Raw genomic sequence first — 12,410 nt, 5'->3', positions numbered from 1 at the left:
TAAAAGTAAATTTATCAAATAAATTGTAGATTTTATTTCACTCATTCTTTGTATCTATACAAAATAGTTATAATTCAATAAAAATGATAAAATTTTATTCATAAAAGTATGCAATCATTTCATCAATGTTTTGTTATGACGTTGTCACGTTAAACTATCGTCCGTAAACCGACTTTACAGACAACATTTTTTTTTGTAAATTGAGCATAACTATTCATTTAAAATTACAGATGTTTATAACTTTTTTAATTTATAAGAAAACAACTGTATCACTACAAAATAGTACTCACAGTTATACTGAGTTAGGATTCTCTTACCCGGGCATTTATGCTTTATGCTGTCTCAGTACCTGCAATAGTTAAAACGTTCCCTGAATATCTACCTTTCCAGTGTAAATTACGCAAATTAATGAGAATAACAAAACAAAATCAAGTCCAGTCCATGAATATTCAATTATATTTCAATGGTTTGAACAAAAAAAAAACACATTATGCGCCAATTTTCGTAAGAAAATTCTCAGTATTATTTTGAAAGAAAAAAAAAATTAATAAATGCAAAAAATAGATATAGCCATGTGTTCTTGGCAATTGGTTCACAAAGGAAAAATAAAATCATCTGTGCACACATTGATGTATACCCGACCTGAGACGCACTTTGAGTCTTCCAGACCTATCCCAACCCAATGCACTTATAACAAGTTAGATAAGGAAAGTAAATAAAGGAATCGTGTTTAAAAGCTGGTGGGAAGGGATGAGAGGATAATGATAAGGGAAGAAGGGGTGGTTGGGTGGGGAGGGGGGGGGGGCTGGCGAGACGTGTGCTTACCGGTGCACGCGCCCGCATGGAAGAGTTCAAGGTCGGCGACACACCTACCTGTTTGGGGCGACGCCGCTCCTTCGGCCGTCTCTCGCTTGAGGGGTAGTTCCTGTTCGGGGCGTCGCAGGTAAAAATAAAAAGGGGGGAAGGTGGTTCGGGGACGGGACACCCCCTTCCGTCGCCGTCGGACGGGCGTCTCTTCTTCGCGGCAGGCGGGGGCCGGCTGCCTCGTGGGGCGTCTCCTCGCGCGTCTCGGAACTGCTCGTACCGCCGCGAGCCGCGACGGAGCAGCGACTGCAACGAGACAAGCGCCCCAGAAGGAGCCGGTCAGGAGATGGGCGGGAGAGCGAGAGAACCGCTCTCTCTCTCTCTCTCTCTTTCTCTCTTCCTGTCTCTGTCCCCCCCCCCCCCCAACCATCCAGCGAGATCGCCTCCTCCGCGCGCCGGAGCTGTTGATCATCCCGCCACATGGTTGGGAAGGGGGTACGGTCGGCGGCGCCGGCAAATGGAGCACCCGATGCGAAAACCAACGAGGTGTACCTGGTCAGAGTCGCATGTGTGCTAGTGAGGCGGGACGATAAGTGCGAAGCTCGCTGGTGCTAACAGCGCGGTACCGCCTCTAAGCGCAAAGGCTGTGAGATTCGAGCGGTAACCATGACATTATACGGCGAACAAATGACGATAAATGTGTAAAACAAGTCCGTTTAAGTGTACTGGTCATTTATCCTTAAAAGTTAATCTGAGAACACGCGTTTCAGACATTTTAAACGCTTCTAAAAATGCAGTTTATAAACTTAATCCTGAAACAAAACTATACTTATCCGCTCTCAGAGAATTCTTGAATGCTTTTCAATGACTGACTTCACTTGGATATCTTGAACCGTTTTAAAAATAACGTAGTTATTTATTCTTCTGAAGCTCTGCACCACTGTGTGAGCAGGTGAGCAGACAACTGTGTTGCCACAGTAAGCAGGGGCCTTAATTCAGAGGCCAGACCCGGACCCGTGTGGGCTCGCGGTGCGACAACCACGTTCACGACAGACGGAACACATTACGTAAGCTTTGTTCCCGTGCAAATTTAACTACGTCTTGCTGTTCGTGCATATCAAGGGCCGTGGTTTTTTTTTTCTTTCGCGAAAAGACTTGCAGGTCAGCTGTGTTTTCAAACTTTGTGGCAATGTCTGTGATTCGTGGTTTGCTGGGTTTATTTCAAGGATATGTTTGCTGTTAGAACACCAATCACAGCCATCCAGTGCGGAAGCGAACGCGTCCTGAATGGCTCGGCCAAATTGGGCGATAACTTCTCTTGCAGACGGCAGCCAATTGTAAGGACATGCATCATTGCAACCTAGCGAGACTTCGGATTTATTCTCGAAAAATACATGCCCGTATAGGCATAAATCACATATTCCTAAACTTTTGTACTTTATTGTAATCTTATATTTTCTAAGGCACCCCAAACTGTACCAACGATAAGTAAAGAAATACTGGTTATTTCACGTGCGTGACTATAACTTATTGCAACATTTACAACAGTTCATGACTAGAGACCCGAAAATTTTGTGTAGTCTATATGTTAGGCTAAAATTCATAGTGATATGAATACTTTACTCACATACTGCGTTCCTATTGGCTGGAATTCCACTTCTATAGAGAAAGTCTAAATGATTCGGTCTTTCTACTGCAGTTCACTGACCCACGGGCGTACAGAGGAGTTTAGAGAGAATTGTAATCCAATCATGAAAACAAATGCAAATGTATAAACGTTTGCAGTTTCCTTGCCACCACAAGAATCCGCAAAATTCCCGTGTATCTGTTCATGAGTGCAGACTCAATTAAGTGCCCGAAGCTAGGCCATGTGCCTTGAAGAAACAAAATTTATTTGGAATACAGAAGCTGTATGGAATAGTCTGAAATAATTTATAAAAAAAACCATAGGTAAATTAAGGAGGTAAATTATTTTGCTAATTTAAATAAAATCCATAATTTTTCAAACGACAAGTGCTTGTGGAAGTTTGTTTATAATTTTAAAAAGTTTTTAATTGCTTTTTTATATATTATAAATAGAAAATTCTTATTAACCATAGCATAAACGAAGCACTTGTTTTCATATGATTTATGATTTTAAATCTTTTGTTTGGATTTAGTGAATTGCATTCAGTAATTTAATTTTTTGGATTTTATTAAAAAATTTTAAACATCACAACTATGAAAACTCAATTTCAGGTTTTCACGAACGTAACCGTTGCTAACCACTGGAATGTAGGATGAATATTGGTAAATACCACGACACGCAAAAAAAACGTCATGTATTTTATAATGAAATATTAGAAAATTTAAAGCGACTTTGGTAGTGATTTTCATTGACAAACCAATATACTCTAACCGATTTAGGGCTAACATCCCGTCGATGCATTAATGAGGAGCGATGAGATGATAAAGAACATTCTTAGAATGCATGGGTGAGTGAAACGACAGTATTTCGGTACAACGTACTACTATCGCATGGAAACGTCCAACACGTTTTTACCAGTTGCGATTTCGTGTTTGACCCCACCGGGAATAGAACACACATCGCCCTTGTTGGAAGGCGAGCGAAATGACTAACTCGGGTAGAAACATTCGACCTAGAAACACACAACGCCGAACTACATAATTTAGAATCGTCATAAATAGAAATCCGCATCTTTAGAACAGGCATAACTTAGAAAATTCCATCTTATGTTTATCTTAGTTGTGTGTTTCTAAGTTGTGTGTGGATCCTGATTAACTCAACCGTAAAGCTCTTCACTCCAACCCTCCCCAGACACGACAAAACTTCATTTCCGTGGCTCCAATTTCAAAAAACCTGACTTATCTACACATAACATCTTATTACACGTAAACTCTGTACAGATAAAACACATTGGCCTTAAGTAACATTTTTTTACTTAAAATTTATCAAACTGAAAAAAAAAAATTTTCGACGACTACTACATACCTATATTCCGTGTCATGAAACTTGCATAAAGTTTAACATTTCTTAAGAAAAAAAGGTACGAATGATGCTAATTTTCCGACTGTCACTTGCACTTGTTAAGGGAGAATGGGTGACAGTGATGCTGGGATGAGTCACCGCAGCCTCTCCCTGTAGCTCGTGCTCGTCACCTCCATGCTGCGATGAAATGACGTGTCCATTAACTAAAGGCTCTAGGAAGCTCGTGCCGGTGGTGATACAGCTCCTTAAGAGGCCACTCCAGTGTTTCAGGGGCACTACGCAACCCGCGTTAACCTCATAAGATTCAATGCTATTTTCATTTTGCTTATAACTTATTAACTAATATAGATCTCGAAATGATGCTTGCTTGATATGTTAGACAACGATGCTCTTATCAAAGCCCCTTTCTTCAAAAACGTGCATAAATTATAGTTTTATACTAATCTTTACTAATATGCATAAGTGTATTGTCTAGGTTTGAACCATAATTTATGCACGTTTTTGAAGAAAGGGGCATTGATAAGAGCATCGTTGTCTTACATATCAAGCAAGCATCATTTCGAAATCTATATTAGTTAATAATTTATAAGCAAAATGAAAATAGCATTGAATCTTATGATGTTAACGCGGGTTGCGTAGTGCCCCTGAAACACTGGAGTGGCCTCTTAAGATGTGAGTAAATACCATCAAACCCGGCAGGGTGAACTCTTTGTGGCTCTTTGGTCAGATTATTGTCACTTGAAAATCAAGTCAATTTTTTTAAACCTAATCGAACTAAAACTGAGTGTATTTGTTTGGGAGGGGTCTGGGTTGGGGAAGACTCTATATGCGACCCAGGCCGAAGCCTTTACGCCTAATCATGCCTGGTTTCAACCATGCAGAGAGGATAGCATGCATCGTGTGCTTTGCTCGGGGATTGGCCAGGCATGGTAACAATTTATGCAATGACTTAACTCCCCTATCTTAACCTCTAGACTAAAGCTAGTTAAGTTGGGCCCAGGTAAATCCTGCATATACACATGGTAAACCTTGGGCTCATTCATGCGGGGTTTAATTAATGCAGGAGAGTTAAGCAGGCAGGTTCAATGCAGGACAAGAAGGATGGTCTAGGAAGAAGAGTTCGTCAGGGCAGAAAGTTCCAACCATGCTCTCAGTCCGCATTGGTAGAGACTTGCAAAATTCACAGATTCATTCGGTGATAGGCTAGAATTCAAACACATATACCTCTTAGATAATTTTGCTATTGGCTTACTGTTCATCTGGACGAATCTCAACCAGTTATAAACCCTCAACCAAAGAAGGATCGAATCACAGACAAACCAGCTGAGACAACTTACAAGTCGGCAGCCATTGAACTTGCGTTATTTGCCCCAGTGTACATGGGTATGTGCAATGTATCCTGAAGGCCATCGAAACCGCGAATTTTGCAGGTCTGTACGCATTGGTGCTTTGTTCGCTCAGGCTGGTATCAGTGGCGGTGGGAGACAGTAGTCTGTCAGCGCGTGTGTTGATAACTATGAAAAGAGAAAGCAAATCCAAGTCCTTCGACATACTCAGATATTGTGAAAAGGAGGTATCTATCTGTAGGGGCATGCGTGTTTCGTGAAAAAATTTCCGAGACTAGCTGAAAGTTAAGACAGTGTCGCAACGTCTGTGTTTCGTGACTTGGGTGAGTTACCTTCTGGAACACGCCAATTGTCAGAACACCGATCACAGCTATTCAGCTCGGATGCAAACGCGTCCTGAGTGGCTCGGCCAAAATAAGGCAATGATTTCTCTCGGAGACGGCTGCCAATCACAAGGAAGAAACCGCCGGTGAGGGTACGCTTTGTTGCAGTCTAATGGTACTCAGATTTTTTTTTCTCGCGAAATACCGATTTTCACTTACATTTCGGTGAATATATTTGTTGTCTCTCTTTGGTTACTAGTACTGCTCCACAAACTCTTCGTAATGACATCCGAATCAATGTCCTAGTTACACGCGTTCCCACTCTACACCAATTTATAACTTTACCGAAAAGCTAATTCGTAACAATCACACGCATGTGCCTACACTAGTAAGATGACATCACAGGCAAGAAAAAAAAATACTGCGCGACAAATACGTAAAGATATGATCTATCAGTTGTGGGCTCAACCATTGTTGACGAATTAAAAGTCTCGTAATTGCTAGCGATTGTAATCTGATGGTATTTAGACACACAAGAAAGTTTGACTGACTGTCACTGTATCTAAGTAATATACGTTTTTCCGTCATAAAACGGGGATGGGGATGACTTTTATGGTCTCTCGGTGTAGAGACAAAATCCACCATCGCTTCGCACGAAACGAGAATGCGCGACGCTGATTGGTGCCGTTACTTGACCCCGCCTCCAGGTCCACGTGACCTTGGGCCTCGGTTGACGGGACAAACAGAACTGGATCTGTGGACATCGCTCACCAGCGTTCTCTGTTGCTAGGAGACCAGGAAGACCAGGCAGAAGCAGCGGAACTAGACGAAGATGAATAGGCCGAAGGAAATAAGGCAAAAGCGACAAAAGAAAAGTACTAACAGAGGACAAATAGATACAGTTGAATATTAAGAAGAATAAATAAAATAAACCAGCAAGAAGAGAATCAGAAGATGTGAATAAGCATATCAGCAAAAGAATTCGAAAAAGAAAAAAAAAACCAGCTGAATAACAGCGTAAGACAAAGAAGAAGCAGTATAAATAATAGACTAAGAAGATAGATGTTGTTTGAAAGCTGCTAAAAGAATATTACTCACAGATGGAGTGCCTATACACATACACGTTTATAAACTAAGCATAACGCAAAATCGCAAATCAATTATAACCCAACATGCAACTTCTTGCGTTTCTACTCGCATTACTGCCTGCCATATTAGAAGTGGAGTATTACGGAAACTTTAAAAGACGCATTCGTTTTGGTCATATAAGGCAACGAAATGTTTCGTTTTCACTTCATAAACTTTTTCACCTTCTTGATAGAAAAATGACACTCTTAAATTAAAATTTTGACAATTTCATATATTTTCATGATAAACATAAAATAGTGAAAGACGCCCAGGGTAAAAGATTCGTTTTCTAGTGTTTTAAAACTTCACTCTGTATGGATGGTGACGTCTTGTGACTTCCGTGCTTTACGAACGACCGTGATTGATTGCGTATTGCGTTATTGCGTCGTTGCGTTCCTCGCATGGTTTATGAACCCGGCGTATAGACACTGGTCTCGACTTTCGGGAACACCCGGGTTTCATCTCAGCCTGGCCCATCCTCATAACGTCTTCTCCATAGTTCATCCAGAAATGACCCCAGGGGAAACAAAAAAATAAACAAAGAAAGTTGACACGGTTCTTTGCAATAGGTAAAGGATGATTCCCTTGAAAAACATAAGTCGCATGTGACCATCTTCGAATGCCATGCTGTAGACGATATTTGAAATCCGAGGAAGACAAGCGGCCACCAAAAAAAATATATATATTATACAGCCAGACGTATCAACAGAGGTGTGACGACACGTAAACATTGGTCCCGATTCAAAACGAAACGGTAACCGGTAAAAAAAAAAGAGTCGTGCTGAAAAGGAACACGTTTTGACAACATTCCCGACACTTGACGCAGAAGCTTTGGGCCCTCCGAGAAATATTGTTGAGTGCGCATCTCTATAGTCGCCGCACGGTAAGTTCATACTTTTAGGAAGCCCTGCTTCAAGCTGGGATCTATTTTCAAGGTGACTATGTATCCTTCCGCCAAATATCAACAATAACATTGCCATGTGGAAAACCATGTGACTACCACATGACAATGTTTTGGTTGGGTAACTGTCAAATAGGGATGTAATTCATGGATAATAAAATTACACTGCATTTTTTATAATTGGTTAAATTTCAGTAGAAAATGTCATAACACCATTTTAATAATTCAAACATTAAATATAAAAAAAGCTAAGCAAATTTTTATAGTTTAGAGTTTAAACCCAGCGTGGTGCTGTGTCTTCACATAATATCTATAAAAATTGATGTTAAGTTTTACTAAAGAAATTTTGCTGCTTCGAGATTACTATATCACAAAGTGCTATGGTTGAAAGCATGAAAATTATGTCATTATCATTTATGAAGAATTTAACTTTAAGAAATTATTCAGTATGAGGTAGCTATGTAAACTGTTAGTTTCCTAAAGCCGTGAGTGCCAGGCACATCACTGCCATTACATCGAGAGGTCATTTGTGAATAGAAAATAACAAGTTAGGGTAAATATGTAGTTGGGCGGTATTTGCGGAAAAAAATGTTAAAAATCCGAAAATACCTTTATTGTATGCTCTTCAACTTCCTCTTTTCATTAAAAGAGGCGGAGGTAAGAAATTCCAAATACTTTAGAAGATATCGAATTTTAAAATTTCATCCTATGTAGTTGAGCGGTATTTGCGAAAAAAAAAATGTTAAAAATCCGAAAATACCTTTATTATATGCTCTTCAACTTCATCTTTTCATTAAAAGCGGTGGAGATAAGAAATTCCAAATACTTTAGGGGATATCGAATTTTTAAATTTCATCACAATATCAGTGCATTGATGTGGCGATTATCATTGTTTCTTGTTTACGTACGAGTATCTACTTTTTTTATTGGATAATGATGTCACGTGATTGTTCGTGATAGGCCAGAATTCAAACGAACCAATACGCGATTATTTAGTTCATTTATTGTTTAAAACGGTGTTTAATTACCGCCTCCAACTTAGGTGAGTTTTTAACGTTTCTAATTTTAAAGTCTTATTTGTTATTTTGATATTGTTGTGCAAGTAATAAGTAACAAAAAAAAAATACGTGAGTTATTACTGTGCATCCTTTGTTACGGGTTTGTTAGGTAAGGTCAGTTACATTATAAATAATTTAAAACTAAAGAATAATTAAAATTAATTCACATTATTTTTAATGTCGGCTTAGTTTGAAAGTATTAATAATGTAACTGACCTGACCTAATCAACCATTTTATTAATTACGCATTGACGATTCGCGTATTCACGAACACACGGCAAAATAACAAAAATGGCGTCGCTCGAATGGTTCCACAGGTCTTGTATTGCAAAATTAACAAATTCGATATCTCCTAAAGTATTTGGAATTTCTTATCTCCGCCGCTTTTAATGAAAAGAGGAAGTTGAAGAGCATATAATAAAGATATTTTCGGATTTTTAACATTTGTTTTCGCAAATACCGCTCAACTACATATTTACCCAAGTGAGTAACACTTTTCTGGCACTACGAACCGAGTAAAGTATCGGTTAAAGGTTATGGCTAACCAACATGTGTTTTGTAATTAGAGGCATTATTTTCTATCAAGCAGAATAAATTTTAAATTCAAATTCTAAGTTATGAATTAAACATTTCTGTAAGTGTGTATTTTTATGTGTCTATGTGGTTTGTCTCATATAAAAACTATATAACTTAAGTATGTACAATGCAGAATAGAAATTGTTGCCATAAAAAAGTTAACTTAAGAATCTGTAATAAAATAAATATATTAAATAAATCGAAACTCAGCAATAAATTATCACTACCATCAATATTATGTTATATCCTGTAATGAAACTAATGTTTAAGAATCACATATAAACACAGCAGAGAAATTACATATCACTAAACACGTTATCCAGAAAACCTGTAATTAAAAAGCATACATTAGCACATTTACCCTGAGCATATATTCAAATGCTGTATTTTTTTATGGTTACAGGTGTTACCAAAAAGTCATGACAACAACCTACGTAGAGTTGAATTTCTACTCAAGTTTTTTAAAATGCATTCTAATTATTGACAATTATGTTTCCTAACCTAACCAAAATTAACCAAAATTTACCAAACGTAATTTCATGTAAATAAACCTCATTTGGGTTGGGTTAGGTTACATTACATTATGTTGGTTGAGGATAGGTTATGTTAGGTTAGTATCTGTGTACATGCCCTTACATTTAATATGTTTTGCTTGTGGGACATTACCTAATATATAAACGAAAATATAAGAACTGTCTGTTTGTAATTTGCCCGACATTCAAAACAAGAAAGCTGCGAGGAAGGTACTTTTACACTATTTTACAAACACGCCCCAACCTAACGGAACGTTTTCACGCACATACTTTCATAACGTGTTAATTAGTCACTCACTTTTTCACGGTCGTGACGCCCAGATCTAGAAGAAATGCTGTCATTTCTGCGACATCACCCTGTTCCAGTTGACCTGTATTCATTAACATCGTAACTCTTCGTGCCACGTTAATAATATCGTGCTGTCTCCTTCTTTACATTCATTTTAATAACCTAACAAACCGTAATAACTAACACAAAGTTACACTGTAAAATCAATAGTTCACTACAAGTTACAATTAAGACAACCCTTTAAAATTAGAAAATTAATTAGTACACATATACACTGGTTTTCGGAAAATCAGAAGTCGTTTTGAGCAAACAAGCGTTCAACATGGCTCGGGCCGACACACAGTTACGTAGGTTATTCATCCGCAACAGCTTGTAACGTCATCTGTAAACAAAATAACTTAACTTTCGTATATATTAAACAATATTACTCCAGGATCTGGAAGTAAACATATGTGAAACATTTTAAGCAATATTTATCGTTATTTCAGCTGTTCAAAATTACATACTAAGGAACTATTTCTTCAAGTGTGTAGCCAACATACCAATAAATATCGTTGCCACGCGTGTTTAAAAACTTACATATAAAATTAACAAATACAAATTATTTCAGTATTCATACACACGTACGGAAACGTAATAGCTTGATAAATTATGTCGTCCTATTTTGTTTATTTATTTGTCAAACAAATTGCACAATAGTAAACCAAATATTCTTAGTTCCATTTTTCAACAGTTCTTCCCAAAAGTACGAACTTACCGTGCGGCGACTATAGCCGAGGAGAGTATTTTGAAGGAAGCAAGCTTGTCACTTTGTTCGCAATAAAAATTATTCACCGTATTTTTGACGTGACAACGTCTAATAAATCGATGAACGCTGGCTGCACGCACGAAAAAGTGTTCAGTAACGCACATTGTCCCGTTACGCTGTGTCCCGTTACGCTCATTGTACGCTTGCGCCGCATATATCTCTGTCTTCCACTCGATTGGAACAACCATCGATTTGACTTTTTCGAGGCACATTAAACTTGAAACACTCCCATTCGATTCCTACTTTTCATATCATCGTCCTATCCTTAACAGAATAACACAGATTGGAAGAAGTTAAATAGCAAACATGTATAAAAATTATAGTTAAAATAATCTGTTCGTTAAAGTAATAAACATATTTGAATTAATGAGTGAAAATAAAAGTAAATTTATCAATTAAATTGTAGGCCTAGATTTTATTTCACTCCTTCTTTGTATCCATTCAAAATAGTGATAATTCAATAAAAATTATTCAATTTTATTCATAAAAGTATGCAATCATTTCATCAATGTTTTGTTATGACGTTGTCACGTTAAACTATCGTCCGTAAACCGACTTTACAGACAACCAATTTTTTTTTCTTCCATCGCATTTTGCGCGCGGACAAATGAACGAATGGGAGCGCGAGGCCGAAGGCGCGCGCCAATCAGAGGCGTGGCCCGGAGGAGTCAGTCGGCGCCGCTGCACAAGAGAGCGCCAAACGAACCGACGCACTCGACGCGCGAGGCGGCGTCTCCTGATGCGCGCCGGGAAACGACGTTACCGACATTCCGCGCAGCCCCGGCGTAGGCGCCAGCTATCGGATTAGCGGCGGACACGAAATTAAATTGTGCCCGGCCCTGATATCATCTACGTTCTCTTTACAAACTCCCCGATGGAAAAAAAAAAATGGTGAGCATATGCTTAGACACGCGCGTTATAAGTCATACCTACTTGGCTTGGCAAATAGCTAACTTCAATTTTTCATGTAAATAATTGATATAAGTAAAAAAAATAAAAAAAATACAGGAGTGATATTAGAAATAATGTTAATAAAGTATAATTTTAAAACAGATTAAAAAATTTAAATTAATACGCAGTATTTAATATTAGTATTAAAACGTATATAAAATAAATTATATAATATAGTAATATAATCGCGATAATTTTTAATTAGTAATAAAAACAAAAAATAATGAATGTTGATCTTTATTTATTAAATTAAATTATGCATTACATAATGATGTAAATATTAATGATTTATAATGCAAATAAATTATACTTACGGGAGCATAACCTCACTTATGTAATTACACATGGAAAAAATCCCTTTTTGCACAGCCTACGGGCGGGCGTATGTAGAATACGAAGTATCTATTTCATCTGGAAACGTTCGGGAAACTTCTATAAACTTCTAATGTATTTGACATCCCATATGTTGTCTAATATTCCAAATGATTGATAAAACATTTTCTCATCCGAAACATTTTCGCTGCAAGGAATATGTTTTAACTTAATGCATCCGACGTTGAATAATTATTCCCCTACTTATAACGAAAGTATAAAATTAATTACTTATTAATATGTTTTATATTATTATCATTTCATGAAATGCGGTCAAAAACGTAGTATTTCACTCATGTATTAAACGCATATATATACAAAATGGTTTTAAA

The 12,410-nt window shown here is 37.7% G+C and overlaps 1 protein-coding gene across 2 annotated transcripts in view; it reads right to left on the bottom strand.

Annotated features, from left to right (window-relative positions):
* The window catches only part of LOC134533472 (sex peptide receptor), a 586,089-nt gene that overhangs the window by 350,037 nt on the left and 223,642 nt on the right, over positions 1-12,410 (bottom strand). The window contains exon 2 of one of the 2 annotated variants that reach the window (XM_063371004.1): positions 874-1,110. The gene's annotated coding sequence lies outside the window, so the exon portion shown is untranslated. Of the gene's footprint in view, positions 1-873; positions 1,118-12,410 lie in introns of those variants that run through there. The other variant, XM_063370998.1, reaches the window with a different exon arrangement.

Source organism: Bacillus rossius, chromosome 1, assembly GCF_032445375.1.
Source record: "Bacillus rossius redtenbacheri isolate Brsri chromosome 1, Brsri_v3, whole genome shotgun sequence".
Taxonomy (NCBI): Eukaryota; Metazoa; Arthropoda; class Insecta; order Phasmatodea; family Bacillidae; genus Bacillus; species Bacillus rossius.
Note: the sequence above shows the minus strand (reverse complement) of the source record. Positions and strands in the feature narration are given on the sequence as shown.